The following is a 13,899-nucleotide window of genomic DNA, read 5'->3' on the forward strand; positions in this document are numbered from 1 at the left end:
AGCAATGAATACTTGTACAATAGGCTTCCCTGGTGTCTCAGACAGTAAGGAATCCATCTGCAATGCAGGAGACAGGGAGTTTGATCCATCCCTGGGTTGAGAAGTTCCCCTGGAGAAGGGAATGGCAACCCAATCCAGTATCTTGCCTGGAAAATTCCATGGACAGAGGAGCCTGGCAGGCTATAGGCCATGGGATCACAAAGAGTCAGACATGACTGTGTGACTAACACTTTTATAATAAACACTGGAGTCTTTTCCTCCAAGAAAATTCAGCACTGTCTTGTCACCATCCTAGACTCTCAAGACAAATGGAATCATTAGGCAGCCAAGTAGAGATGTTCACTCATGAAGGAATTCAGGATGTGCTATATACAGTATTGAGGTTGATGAAAGAACAGGGTAGGACTGGACAGGGCAACCCTCTATACCCAAGTACAGAGCATGCGCAGAACCTTCACAAAGGGATCAGAGGGAGGAGAGGACAAAGAGGATAAATAAGAAAGACTTCAGACAACAAGGCTTGTCTCAAAACTAGAAAGTTCTGTCAGAAGCCACAAGCTAGTAAGTGAAGCACTGAGTTTAAACCCCTAGAAAAATCCTTTTCTAGGAAAAGGAAAAATCACACATTGACTGTAAATCTTGTATAGCCCAGTAAAAATAAGCCAAAGATATTAACATACATTTTGGAGAAGAAACATCTGTAATCAATAAACACTGATTTCCTGGTGATCAAGAAACATGGAGAAAGATGCAATTATATGTAAATTGATATCCATTTGATTAGAAAAATATAAAAAGCCTAGAAATAGAGAGAGTCTTTCAAATTGTGGTGCTGGAGAAGACTCTTGAGAGGCCCTTGGCCTGCAAGGAGATCCAACCAGTCCACCCTAAAGGAAATCAGTCCTGAATATTCGCTGGAAGGACTGATGCTGAAGTTGAAGCTCCAATATTTTGACCATCTGGGGTGAAGACCTGACTCGCTGGAAAGACCCTTAGGCTAGGAAACACTGAGAGCAAGAGGAGAAGGGAGCAACAGAAGATGAGATGGGTGGATGGCACCAGCAACTCAGTGGACCCAAGTTTAAGCAAACTCAGCGAGACAGTGATAGACAGGGAAGCCTGGTGTGCTGCAGTCCATGGGGTCACAAAAGAGTCTTGGACATGACTTAGTGACTAAACAAAAACAACACGCATGTGAGATCAAAAAGGAGAGACAATGAAAGAAACAACTGAAGTGATATTGAAGCTAGGACGATGATGGTGGCAGTGCTAGAAATACAGGGAAATGAGTTTTAAAACATAATTAGGAAATAAATCAAAGACCTGGGTAACTGATTCATCACAAGAGGCAACAGATGGAGAGGAAGCTTTTGACTACAAGTCAGATGAATCAGGAGGACCAAGAGAGAAGAAGATCATGATTTTCTTGACATTGGGGATGCCTCTGAGACAGAAATCTTACCAGAAATATGCAGAAAGCAGTGGTACGTAGGAGTCAGGGACTTAAAAAATGGACCTGGGTCAAGGTAAAAATTTGGGACAATTTCCATAATTAGAAGAATCAAAGTGCCTTCTTGATTCCTTGATAACAATATACAAAGAAAATATCAAAGACTGAGGACAGAGATCTGAGGAGCCCACTCACCTTGAATGTGGCCCTAAGAGATTAAATTTAATTAACTGATCAATAACACCAATCAGTACTGGATCAGTGAGTGTGTAACTAAGTACTAGTAGCAAGTCTCTGCAGTACTCCAGCAGGTCACCACACGCATGGCTGCATGTTTCCTATCCTGATGATTCTTGGGGTGTCTGGCTGCCACTGGGCAGCATAGAGAAACTCCCCACCCGCCAGACAGGAGGTGAAGACCGCCTGAGACCAGAGGGCCTGTGAGAAGTGTGCCCCTCTGACCATCTAGTCAGTCAGTCAGTCAGAGTTATCAGGGCTTCCCTTTGGCAAAGAATCCTCCTGCAACACAAGAAACTCCGATTCAACACCTGTGTCGTGAAGATCCACTGGAGAAAGAATAGGCTACCCACTCCAGTATTCTTGGGCTTCCCTTATGGCTCAGCTGGTAACGAATCTGCCTGCAAAACGGGAGACCTGGGTTCGGTCCCTGGGTTGGGAAGATCCCCTGGAGAAGGGAATGGTTACCCACTCCAGTATTCTGGCTTGAAGAATCCCATGGCCTGGCGCAGAGTCGGACACAACTGAGAGACTTTCACTTGAGCACTAGGGAGTGATGTGAGTCTTTCTGTAAAACACATCAGTGCATATAGAGCAGCACCAACCTTCCTTCATTTGAGTTGTCTGATACTTCTGGAAACTCAGGTGAGATCTTTGAGGTAGTGGTTGTGAAAGCATGAGTAAGGATTAATCAGATCCATTGCACCTGCCTTCACTAATCAAGGTCGTCTTAAGACTTGCTTGGCCTCCAAGTGGCATGTATCCTGAATAAGATGTTTGCCTGAGTTATTTTCCAGGAAACTGCCGGTAGTGCAGCAGAGCCCAGAGTCAGCTGTGTCTAGTTTGAGCCAAACTGGTTGAGACTGGTTAGAACCAGCGACCCTCCTCCTAGGGAAACACAGGTGTCTGCCTGGGGAAATTTTGACCTCAGAGGATCCAAGACTCCATTCTCAGATCTTGCTGAGCACTTCTGTGGTGAACGGGCAGAGGCTACAGCTCATTTGCCCCAGCAGAGAAGGAGAACGCATGCACGTTTTTTCAGTCACCCTCCCCCAAGCTTCCCAAGCGCCCCAGGCTCCCCATGTGCACATGCTCAGTAGCTAACTCGTGCCCGACACTTTGCGACCCCATGGATGTAGCCCGCCAGGCTCCTCTGTTCATGGGATTCTCCAGGCAAGAATACTGGAGTGGGTTGCCATTTCCTTCTCCATGGGATCATCCCAACCCAGGGATTGAACCCGTATTCCTCGCATTGGCAGGGCAGATTTCTTTACCACTGAGCCACCAGGGAAGCCCATATCTCAGACCATAAGGTCATGCTTCATTCGTGACCCTGTAAATACCCTGTGCCCCTTGCCTTTGCAGAGGCGGATTTGAGGTCTTGTTTTCCCTGGTGGCTCAGTGGTAAAGAACCCACAGGCCAATGCAGGAGACATGGGTTCAATCCCTGGGTTCGGAAGATCCCCTGGAGAAGTAAACTACAACCCACTCTAGTATTCTTGCCAGGAGAATCCCATGGACAGAAGAGCCTGGAGGGCTACAGTTCAAGGGTCACAGAGTCAGCCCAACGGGGTAGGGGGGCAGGGGATACCCTTGCTTGGCTGGCTTGAGAAGAAGCCCTTTGCTGCAAACATCAGAGATTCAGCAGTTTGGCTCCTTGTACTTAGGGCAAAATGAACCTGCTAACAGTTGGGGGAATGATTTGCAGCTATCCTGGGATGACAATAGGGCTTGAAAATAGCAGGATCTAATTCTACACTTCCTCATCCCCAGAGCATGTATCACAGTGTACAGTACCAGTAGTTGTTCTGGTACAGGTCATTGATAAGTAAGCCAAGGAAGGTCATCACTAGTTCTGCTCCACATTGTGTTGAATTTCCAGCCTGGTAAAACAAGAAAAAAGCATGAAAATGAAAAAAGAAGGGGGAAAGAGTGATTATAGACAGATGACAAGTTTAGAGGGTGTGAAGGAATCTAAAGAAGTTGTGCCTGACTCTCTGCGACCCCATGGAGAGTAGCCTGCACCCAGCTCCTCCGTCCATGGGATTTTCCAGGCAAGAGTACTGGAGTGGGTTGCCATTTCCTTCTCCAGGGAATCTTCCCGACCCAGGGATCAAACCCAGGTCTCATGCATTGTAGACAGGCGCTTTACCATCTGAGCCACCAGGGAAGTCCATGAATAAGTTAAACCAGTACTAAAAGTATTCCAGTTTCAGCACTATCATCTATGTATTCACTACAGCACTAAACAAAGTCACAACAGGAATTTTATGAAATTTGACAAAAGTAGTCAAAATTTAAGTGGAAAAAAGAGGAAAGAATACTCAAGATAATATTAAAGAACTACAAAGTGATGTGAATTTGCAATCTAATCATCAAATTATTTTATAATTTTGTATAAGTAAGTGGACAAATGGAAAATCATAAATTTAAAATAGCTATGCATTTTAGCTATGCATATATAGGCACTTAATATATGCAGACTACATCATGAGAAATGCTGGGCTGGAAGAAGCACAAGCTGGAATCAAGATTGCGAGGAGAAATATCAATAAACTCACATATGCAGATGACACCACACTTATGACAGAAAGTGAAGAGGAACTAAAAAGCCTCTTGATGAAGGTGAAAGAGGAGAGTGAAAAAGTTGGCTTAAAACTCAACATTCAGAAAACGAAGATCATGGCATCTGGTCCCATCACTTCATGGGAAATAGATGGGGAAACAGTGGAAACAGTGTCAGACTTTATTTTTTGGGGCTCCAAAATCACTGCAGATGGCGACTGCAGCCATCAAATTAAAAGAAGCTTACTCCTTGCAAGAAAAGTTATGACCAACTTAGATAGCATATTCAAAAGCAGAGACATTACTTTGCCAACAAAGGTCCATCTAGTCAAGGCTATGGTTTTTCCAGTGGTCATGTATAGATGTGAGAGTTGGACTGTGAAGAAAGCTGAGCACTGAAGAATTGATGCTTTTGAACTGTGGTGTTGGAGAAGACTCTTGAGAGTCCCTTGGACTGCAAGGAGATCCAACCAGTCCATTCTGAAGGAGATCAGCCCTGGGATTTCTTTGGAGGGAATGATACTGAAGCTGAAACTCCAGTACTTTGGCCACCTCATGAGAAGAATTGACTCATTGGAAAAAACTCTGATGCTGGGAGGGATTGGGGGCAGGAGGAGAAGGGGATGACAGAGGATGAGATGGCTGGATGGCATCACTGACTCGATGGACATGAGTCTGAGTGAACTCTGGGAGTTGGTGATGGACAGGGAGGCCTGGTGTGCTGCGATTCATGGGGTTGCAAAGAGTCGGACACGACTGAGTGACTGAACTGAACTGAACTGAACTGAATATATGGTAAAGCTACCACTGCAGGTATGTAGGGGAGTAATGCAATATACAAGTTCTTCTGGGACAAGTAGTTCTCCACAAGAAGAAAAATTAATCTAAACTCTTTCTCACAACATAAGCAAAAAAAAAAAATTCTAAAAGGATTAAATGCTTAAATGCAACATTTAAATTATTAACTATTTGGTAAATATTATAGGAATATATTTTTATGAACTTGAGCTATGGAAACATTGCTTATAAAGAATTAAAGAATTCACACCTTCCCCCAAAAAAGAATGATAGACTTTACTAAATAAGAAATATCAACAAAAAATTTACAAAGAGTTAAAACACAAGTCACAAATTGAAAAGATATTAGCATACATGTAAATGACAAAGTTTAGTATCTGAGATATATGAAGAACTGTTTTAAATAAATGATAATCTACCAAAACTATGAGAAAAGAGCAATGTACAGAAGAACCAGTGGCCTATAAATGTATTACTTCAGAATATCAATCTCCTTAGCAGTCATAAAAATGCAAGCTAAAGCTATAGTGAGATACAACTTTAACCTAACAGACTGAGAAAATTAAAAGAACAGTACATGCCAATTGAGTGCTAGATGAGGAACATTTGAATATAGTTCATAAACTGTTATGGGACTATTTATTTCCTTAATTAATTTGGAAACCATTTTGACTTGCTATGTATAATAGACATGGTGACCCTAAGGCTCAATTTTTACAATCCCAGGTATACAGAAACTTTACACCTAGGTATGTAAAGAATTGTGTAAGAATACACTCCTATTTGTCATAGTGTTAAAATCTGGGTGAAAAAAAAAAAAACGACAACGAGGGTGCATGAGGTTAAATGGATAATAGATTCTGACAAACCAGTAAATGGACTCCTACATATTAGTGAAACTGATTTATCTAAAACTACATGAGACAACATGATTTAATATCATAGGCATATGTTCAATGAAAATAGAGCATGGCCAAGAAAAAGAACTCCCACAAAAAATTTAAAAGCCAAACAACACTGATTACTATGAAATTTGCAGATTCTTACATAAATGAGAAAAACTGTAATGAAAAGCAAGTGAATAAAAATACGAACTTCAGGAGTGTAGTTACATGGACATGGTAGAAAAACAACCATAAAGTCTATAAAAATAACACAGGGGCTTAAAAATTCTTAGTGCTAATCTAACTCCTAAGCTGATTGATTCAAACAAGAGGATTCGCTTTGTTTTTTCCCTAAATGCATTGCATATTCATCATAAATATTATTTTGCATAAGTTCAACATTTAATTTTTTAATTAAAGAGGCAGATACATGATATTTTTAAGTGCAGTGGAAACTATGATTGATAACAGCAAGCTGTTCATTGCCTGAGAGGGAAGGGAGGAGGCAAATCTACAAGGTAAAAAAGGAAATGAATTGTTAATATGCAAATAACTTTTATTTTTAAAGAAATAGTGAATGAGCAGAATCAGGAGAAAGAAAATTAAAGCATTTTGAAATCCACACTGGTAGTTTAACCAGCTTGCTCTGCTCTCCCAGGCTGTGCAACGTTAGTCTCATTTTCCATATGATGACCACGAAAAGTAATCATGTCACAAGCAGGTGCTGAAGGGGGATGAGGAGCCTTAGAGAAAAAGTCCCTGCCCTGCTTTCTCCCTGAGCCAGCCATGTGCTTCAGCCTTCTGTGTTGTGCGGCATTTTTTTTCTTCTGGGGAGCAGGTGAGGTGACTTTATTGGATTCCACTTTCTGGACTTTCTCCTGTGGCTACAAAATCAGGCTTTCTCCTGGGCTTTCACTGCACTTTCTCTCTCTTTCCTTACAGGCTCCGTGGACACTGAGGTCACCCAGAGTCCCAGTCATCTGGTCAACGGAAAAGACCAGAAAGCAAAGATGGTTTGTGTCTCCATAAAAGGACACTCTTATGTTCACTGGTATCACAAGAAGCTGGAAGAACCATTAGAATTTTTGGTTTACTTTCAGAAGCAAGACATTGTGGAAGATACAGCCATGTTCAAACAGCGATTTTCAGCTGAGTGCCCCCAAAACTCACCCTGCAGCCTGGAAATCAACTCCACCGAGGCAGCGGACTCGGCTCTGTATTTCTGTGCCAGCAGCCAGTCCACAGTGCTGCGCGTCAGCTCTTCTTAGAGCACAAACTCACCGTGGACCCAGCTCAGGAGATCAGTGGTGTCGTACGAGGGTAGGAACTAACAGAAACCCACCTTGAAAGCACATTAGCCGGAAGGAAAAATCTGTAAATGGCCACACAGGATGAGCAGAAGGGGAGGTGGAAAACAGCTGGTGGGAACACAAACCCAAGGGTGGGGCAGGAAGCTGTAACGGGTCTCAGATTCCCCAGCTGGCAGGGTATCTGGCAAAGGAGACAAAGGTTGTGACCTTGCTGGATTAATAACAGTCTTATTAAAACATGTAGTTCTGTGTTTTTCACCTGATAAAGCTGTGCCTTCAGGACTAAGGATAATCGGCAGGTCATCTGTCTTCCCCGGGCACCCTAATCACCCGGCTCTGCACATTCATTTATCCAGACCCAGAGACTCCTCAGGGTCCATCACCACTTCTCTCAGCTGTCCCTGCCAGAGAAACTGAGCAAGAAACTCAGCAACTCCCTTTGTCCAGATTCCTGCAATCGTGTAACTCTTAAAAGCATCTTTGAGGCATAACATACCCACAACAAAATACACCCATTTTAGGCACATATTGATGTATTTTGACAAGTTTTTACACCCATGTAACCAGCATGACAATCAAGACACAAAACGTTCCCCCTTTCCCAAAACATCCCCCATGGCATTTTACTGAGGTCCTTTTAACTTCTCTCACTATTGCTTTGTATATTTTTCTTAATCAATCATGTTCTGCACATATTTTGTTGAATTTTTCTTAGTTTTCCCTGAAATTGTTTTAAGAGATATATTATGAATGTACTTTTTAATACTCATAAGGAATTTATTTATTAAAATATTTTCTGCAAAGACATGATATTTTTCTACTTTGATTTAGTCTTTACATTTCTCAGTTGATGTCTCAACCTCAGTATAGAGGTTTATAGAAAAGGACCTTTGCCAGAAGTTAGTGTTTACCAGCAGCCAAAACTGAAATCACAAAAGTAGCCTCATTTTCTGTGTGCCCAACTGTTAGTACTGCTCTGCTTTAAAGTAAAAGAGACTAAATCAAACGCATTGTTAAAGTTAAGAAGAAATATATTTTGCTTATGAAAATAAGCTGGAGAGTTAAGAATAATTAAGGAGAATATTTGACAAAGCACATGATTTGCAAAGAAAAATGTGGAGCCTGCCTCTCTGCTGGTCAAGCCTGTGAATACATTTCTTATTTTTCCCATCAGCCAATTCCACAATTAATATTGTTAAAAGGTCTGTGCTACAGATTTACTGCAGTCTCTGTCAAAGTGCCTATGAACAGAACTAAAACAAATAGTTCTAAAATTGGTATGACACCACGTAAGACCCCAGATAGTGAAAGCAATCAAGAGGAAAAAGAACAAAGCTAGAGATACTACAATCTCTGATGTCAGTGAATGCTCAAAGCTGTAATAATCAAAACAGAATGGAATGGGTGCAAAAATGGACACAGAACAGGGAGCCCAGAAATAAACCCAGGCTTGTATGGTCAGTTCAACTATGGCAAAGAATGCAGGAATATACAGTTTGGAAACAACTTCCTCCTCAATAAGCAGGACTAGTGAAACTGGACAACTACATAACGGAATGAAGTTAGGACATTTCACACCCCACACACAAATATAAACTCAAAATGGATTAAAGACCAACGTGTAAGGCTGGAAACCATAAAACTCCCAGAAGAAAACCCAGGCAGAACATCCTTTGACATCTATTGTAGCAGTGTTTCTTTTGATCTGTCTCTACAAAGAAAAGAAACAAAAGCAAAAATAAACAAAGGGGACCTAATCAAGATTAAAATCTCACAGAAAAAAGAAGAGACAAAAAAAGTTGTCGAAACAAAAATCCAACCTGATGAATGGAAGAAAATATTTGCAAAAAATAACACCAGTAAAGCATTAATATCCAAAATATCTAAACAGTTCAGGCAACTCAATTTAAAAACCACAAAACAACCCAATTACAAATTGGGCATAAGATCTCTCATCTCCTTGCTTGGTTGCCTTGCAAACAAACCTCTTCTTGCTCCAAACATGGGCATCTAGTGTTTTGTCTTCCTGTGGGTCAGCCAAGATGAACCTGGTCCAGCAGCATTGGGGATAATGATGCGGATATCCTGGCACACCAGGAACTCCTTTAATAGTAAGATCTAATGTTACACTTTGTAACCCCCATAGCATCTACCACATATCCAGTATCTGTAGTTGTCTAAGTCAAACATAGCTGATGAATAAGTAAATGAATGTGACCACAATTTCTAGTCAAGACTGTGCTGAATTTCAAACCAGCAGAACAAGAGAAAAGAGTGTGAATAAGAAAAGGAGGAAAAAAGTGATTAAGGACAGATGGCAAATTTAGAAGAACCAAAGGAATCTAGAGATGTATTGCATTATTAACAACAATAAATTTAATAAGTACTGAATTTAACATGAATATAAAAAGTCAGTTTATTTCTATATTCCAGCAACAAACAGTCAAAAATATTTTTAGGGAGAGACCATTTACAAATGTTAAAATAACATAAAATACATAAAAACAAATTGATTAGGTAAATGAGACTTTAATACAGAAAAATATTAAATCTTAAAGGAAAACATTTTAAAAATCTGAAATAAGTGAAGATTTATACCATGATCATGAAAAAAATTAAACCCGTAGTGTTTCTGCACTATCATCTATGAATTCAATGCAGCACAAAACAAAATCACAATAGGTATTTTCATGAAATTTGATGAAAGTGAACTGAAATTTATGTGGAATAAAGAGAATAAGGAAGGTAATATTGAACAAGTAGAAAACGAGGTTCTTCTTTGAATCACCAAACCATTTTCTAATTTAGGACAATGAAAAAGGCATAAGAATTTACAAACGGAAAATCATAGACTTGAAAGGGCAGCATGCTTATGTAGGCATTTTATATATGATAGAGCCATCACTGCATGTATGCAGAGGAATAAGGCACTACACAAAATGTTCTTCTGGGACAAGTTGTTATAAAACATCTTTAACATTAAAATTCCATACATTATAAAAGAATTAAATGCTTTAGTTCAACATTCAAAATGTCAGCTGTTTGAAAAATAACTTGTGAATTTGTCTTTATGACCTTGGAGTATAAAAGCATTGCTTATAAAGAAGTAAAGGTGTACACTCCACAATAAGAATGTAGACCCAACTAAATTAGAAGCATCAATAAAAACACTGCAGCACTCTCCTGGGGTCCGTTGGCTAAGACTCGGTGTTCTCAGTGCAGGGGGCCCAGGTTCCATCCCTGGCCAGGGAACTAGACCCCACAGGCTGCAACAGTGAGCCTGTGTGCCACAGCCAAGACCCTGAACAGCCAAAGAGATACATAAACATATTTTTTAAAAATTACAAAGAGTGAAACACAAGCCACAAAATCAAAAGGTATTAGTAACAAATGTAACTGACAAAATCTGGTAACCAGAATATGTAAGGAACTGTTACAAATAAGTAATAGCTGCTGCTGCTGCTATGTCGCTTCAGTCGTGTCCGACTCTGTGCAACCCCATAGACGGCAGCCCACCAGGCTCCCCAGTCCCTGGGATTCTCCAGGCAAGAACAATGGAGTGGGTTGCCATTTCCTTCTCCGATGCATGAAAGTGAAAAGTGAAAGTGAAGTCGACCAGTCGTGTCCGACTCCTCGCGACCCCATGGACTGCAGCCCACCAGGCTCCTCCGTCCATGGGATTTTCCAGGCAAGGGTACTGGAGTGGGGTTCCATTGCCTTCTCCGAAGTAATAGCTACCAAACCAAAAAGAAATACGGGCATAGCAGTGTACAGAAAACACTGCTGCTGCTGCTAAGTTGCTTCAGTCGTGTCCGACTCTGTGTGACCCCATAGACGGCAGCCCACCAGGCTCCCCCGTCCCTGGGATTCTCCGGCAGGAACACTGCAGTGGGGTGCCATTTCCTTCTCCAATGCGTGAAAGTGAAAAGTGAAAGTGAAGTCACTCAGTCGTGTCCGACTTCGCGACCCCATGGACTGCAGCCTACAGAAAACACTAGTGGCCTATAAACAGAAAAAAATATATTCAACCTCCTTAACAATCATAAAAAGTGCAAACTAAGACTACAGTCAGATACCATTTTATCCTAATAGACTGGCAAAAGAATTGTGCCAATTGAGTCCTAGATGTCTAACACTAGAAAACACACAACAAACTGTTCTTGAGATGATTTGAGTTAATTAACTTGGAAAGCATTTTGTCTTAGTATGTAAAGTTAACGTGGTGACCCTAAGGCTCAATTTTTATATTCCCAGGTATAGAGAAATCTTACAACTTGGTTTATAAAGAAAGGTATGAGAATGTAGTCCCGTTTGTACTAGTACCAAAATCTAGAAGAAAAAACTACTGTGAATAAATTGGAGAATGCATAATAATTTCTGACAAACTAATAAATGTAATTCTAGTTATTAATGAAGTTGAATTATCTAAAATTATGTGCAAAACATGAATTATTGGCCCAGACACACTATTGAATAAAAAAGAACATTACTGGAACAAAGTATAAACAGAATGAACCCCTTAGATAATTTTCGAAGACGTAAAACACTGATGAATAAATAATTTACAGATTCTTACATAAATCTAAAAGTGATAATAGAAAGTGAGTAAAAATTTGAACTTCGGGATTATGGTTACCTAGACCTGGTAGAAAAGAATGGTAAAATCTAGAAAAACAACAAGGACTTAAAAATTCTCTGGGAAAATCTACCTCCCAAACTGATTGCTTCAGGCAAGATCATTCATTTTATTATTTGACTCGATCTATTGCAGGTTCATCACAAATATTTCTTTTGTATAGTTCAAAATTTGGTTTGCTCACATAAAGTAGCTGCTATCCCACTTTGTAAGTGCAGTAGAAGTTATGATTGACATACTGCAAGTTACATGGTTCATTATCTCAGAGGGAAGGGAGGAGGAGAGGGGGCAAATGGACACATTTAAAAAGCAAATAAATTATTCATGAGAAATGACTTTATATTTAAAGAAGTGATGGAAGAGCAGAATCAGGAAACAGAAAGTCAAAGCAGGTTGGAATGCATACTGATTATTTCACAGCCTTCTTTGTCCTGTCAGCCTATGAAATATTATAGTCTCAGGTACTCAGGAACTGTGAGGACCACAGGAAGTGACCACGTCACAAGGAGGTGCTGAAGGGGGTTGAGGCGCCTGAGAGGAAACATCGCTGCCTTGCTTTCTCCTGGAGTCAGCCATGAGCCTCAGCCTCCTGTGCTGTGTGGCTCTTTTTCTCTGGGGAGCAGGTGAGGCAAATGTATTGGACTTTCTCCTATGGCTGCCAAATCAGGCTCCCTCTACAGCTTTTTGTGAACTTTCTCTTTCCTTACAGGCTCTATGGACACTGAGGTCACCCAGAATCCAGGTCATCTGGTCAAAGGAAAAGACCAGAAAGCAAAGATGGATTGTGTCCCCGTAAGAGGACACGCTTCTGTTTACTGGTATCGCAAGAAGCTGGAAGCATTTGAGTTTTTGGTTTATTTGTTGAATGGAAAAGTTACAGAAGATACAGCCATGTTCAAACAGCGATTTTCAGCTGAGTGCCCCCAAAACTCACCCTGCAGCCTGGAAATCAACTCCACCGAGGCAGCGGACTCGGCTCTGTATTTCTGTGCCAGCAGCCAGTCCACAGTGCTGCGCGTCAGCTCTTCTTAGAACACAAACTCACCGTGGACCCAGCTCAGGAAATCAGTGGTGTCGTAGGAGGGTAGGAATTAACAGAAACCCACCTTGAAAGAGCATAAAGCAGAAGGAAAAATCTGTAAATGGCCACACAGGATGAGCAGAAGGGGAGGTGGAAAACAGCTGGTGGGAACACAAAGCCAAGGGTGGGGCAGGAAGCTGTAAGGGGTCTCGGATTCCCCAGTTTGCAGAGTATCTGGCAAAGGAGACACAGGATGTGGCCTTGATGGGTTTCTAACCATCTTTATTAAAACATGCTGCTAAGTCACTTCAGTCGTGTCCGACTCTGTGCATCCCCCATCCCTGGGATTCTCCAGGCAAGAACACTGGAGTGGGTTGCCATTTCCTTCTCCAATGCATGAAAGTGAAAAGTGAAAGTGAAGTCGCTCAGTCGTGTCTGACTCTTTGTGACCCCATGGACTGCAGCCTACCAGGCTCCTCCTTCCATGGGATTTTCCAGGCAAGAGTACTGGAGTGGGGTGCCATTGCCTTCTCCGATTAAAACATGCAGTTCCGTGCTTTTCACCTGGCAAAACTGTGGCTTCAGACATAGGGATAATCTGCAGGTCACCTGTCTTCCGTGGGGACCCTGATGACCTGGCTGAGTACACTCATTGCTCCAGACCCAGAGACTCCTCAGGGTTCTTGGCTGCTTCTCATCTGTCCCTGACAGAGCAACTGAGCAGAAAAATCAGCATCTCCCTTCAACCAGATTCCTGCAATCGTGCAACTTTTAAAAGCAACTTTGAGGCATAACATACCAAAACAAAACGCACCAATTTACGTCCGTATTTCAGTACACTGTGACAAGTTTTTAACCCATGCAACCAGCATGAGAATCAAGACACAGACTACTTCCCCCTCCCTCAAAATCCCTCCATGCTATTTTACTAAGGTCTTTGTAACTTCTTTTACCATTGCTTTGTAGCATATTAAAATGCAGAGACATTACTTTGCCAA

At 41.3% G+C, this 13,899-nt stretch overlaps 1 long non-coding RNA gene across 1 annotated transcript; it reads right to left on the reverse strand.

The window, feature by feature from the left end:
• Nucleotides 1-5,716: 5,716 nt before the first annotated feature.
• LOC133246560 (uncharacterized) lies at nucleotides 5,717-13,690 on the reverse strand. Its single transcript, XR_009736072.1, has 3 exons — nucleotides 12,815-13,690; nucleotides 7,105-10,545; nucleotides 5,717-6,914 (listed from the first exon to the last, which is right to left on the reverse strand). It is a non-coding gene; the product is annotated as an uncharacterized LOC133246560 (long non-coding RNA).
• Between the last annotated feature and the right edge of the window lie 209 nt (nucleotides 13,691-13,899).

Source organism: Bos javanicus, chromosome 4, assembly GCF_032452875.1.
Source record: "Bos javanicus breed banteng chromosome 4, ARS-OSU_banteng_1.0, whole genome shotgun sequence".
NCBI lineage: Eukaryota > Metazoa > Chordata > Mammalia > Artiodactyla > Bovidae > Bos > Bos javanicus.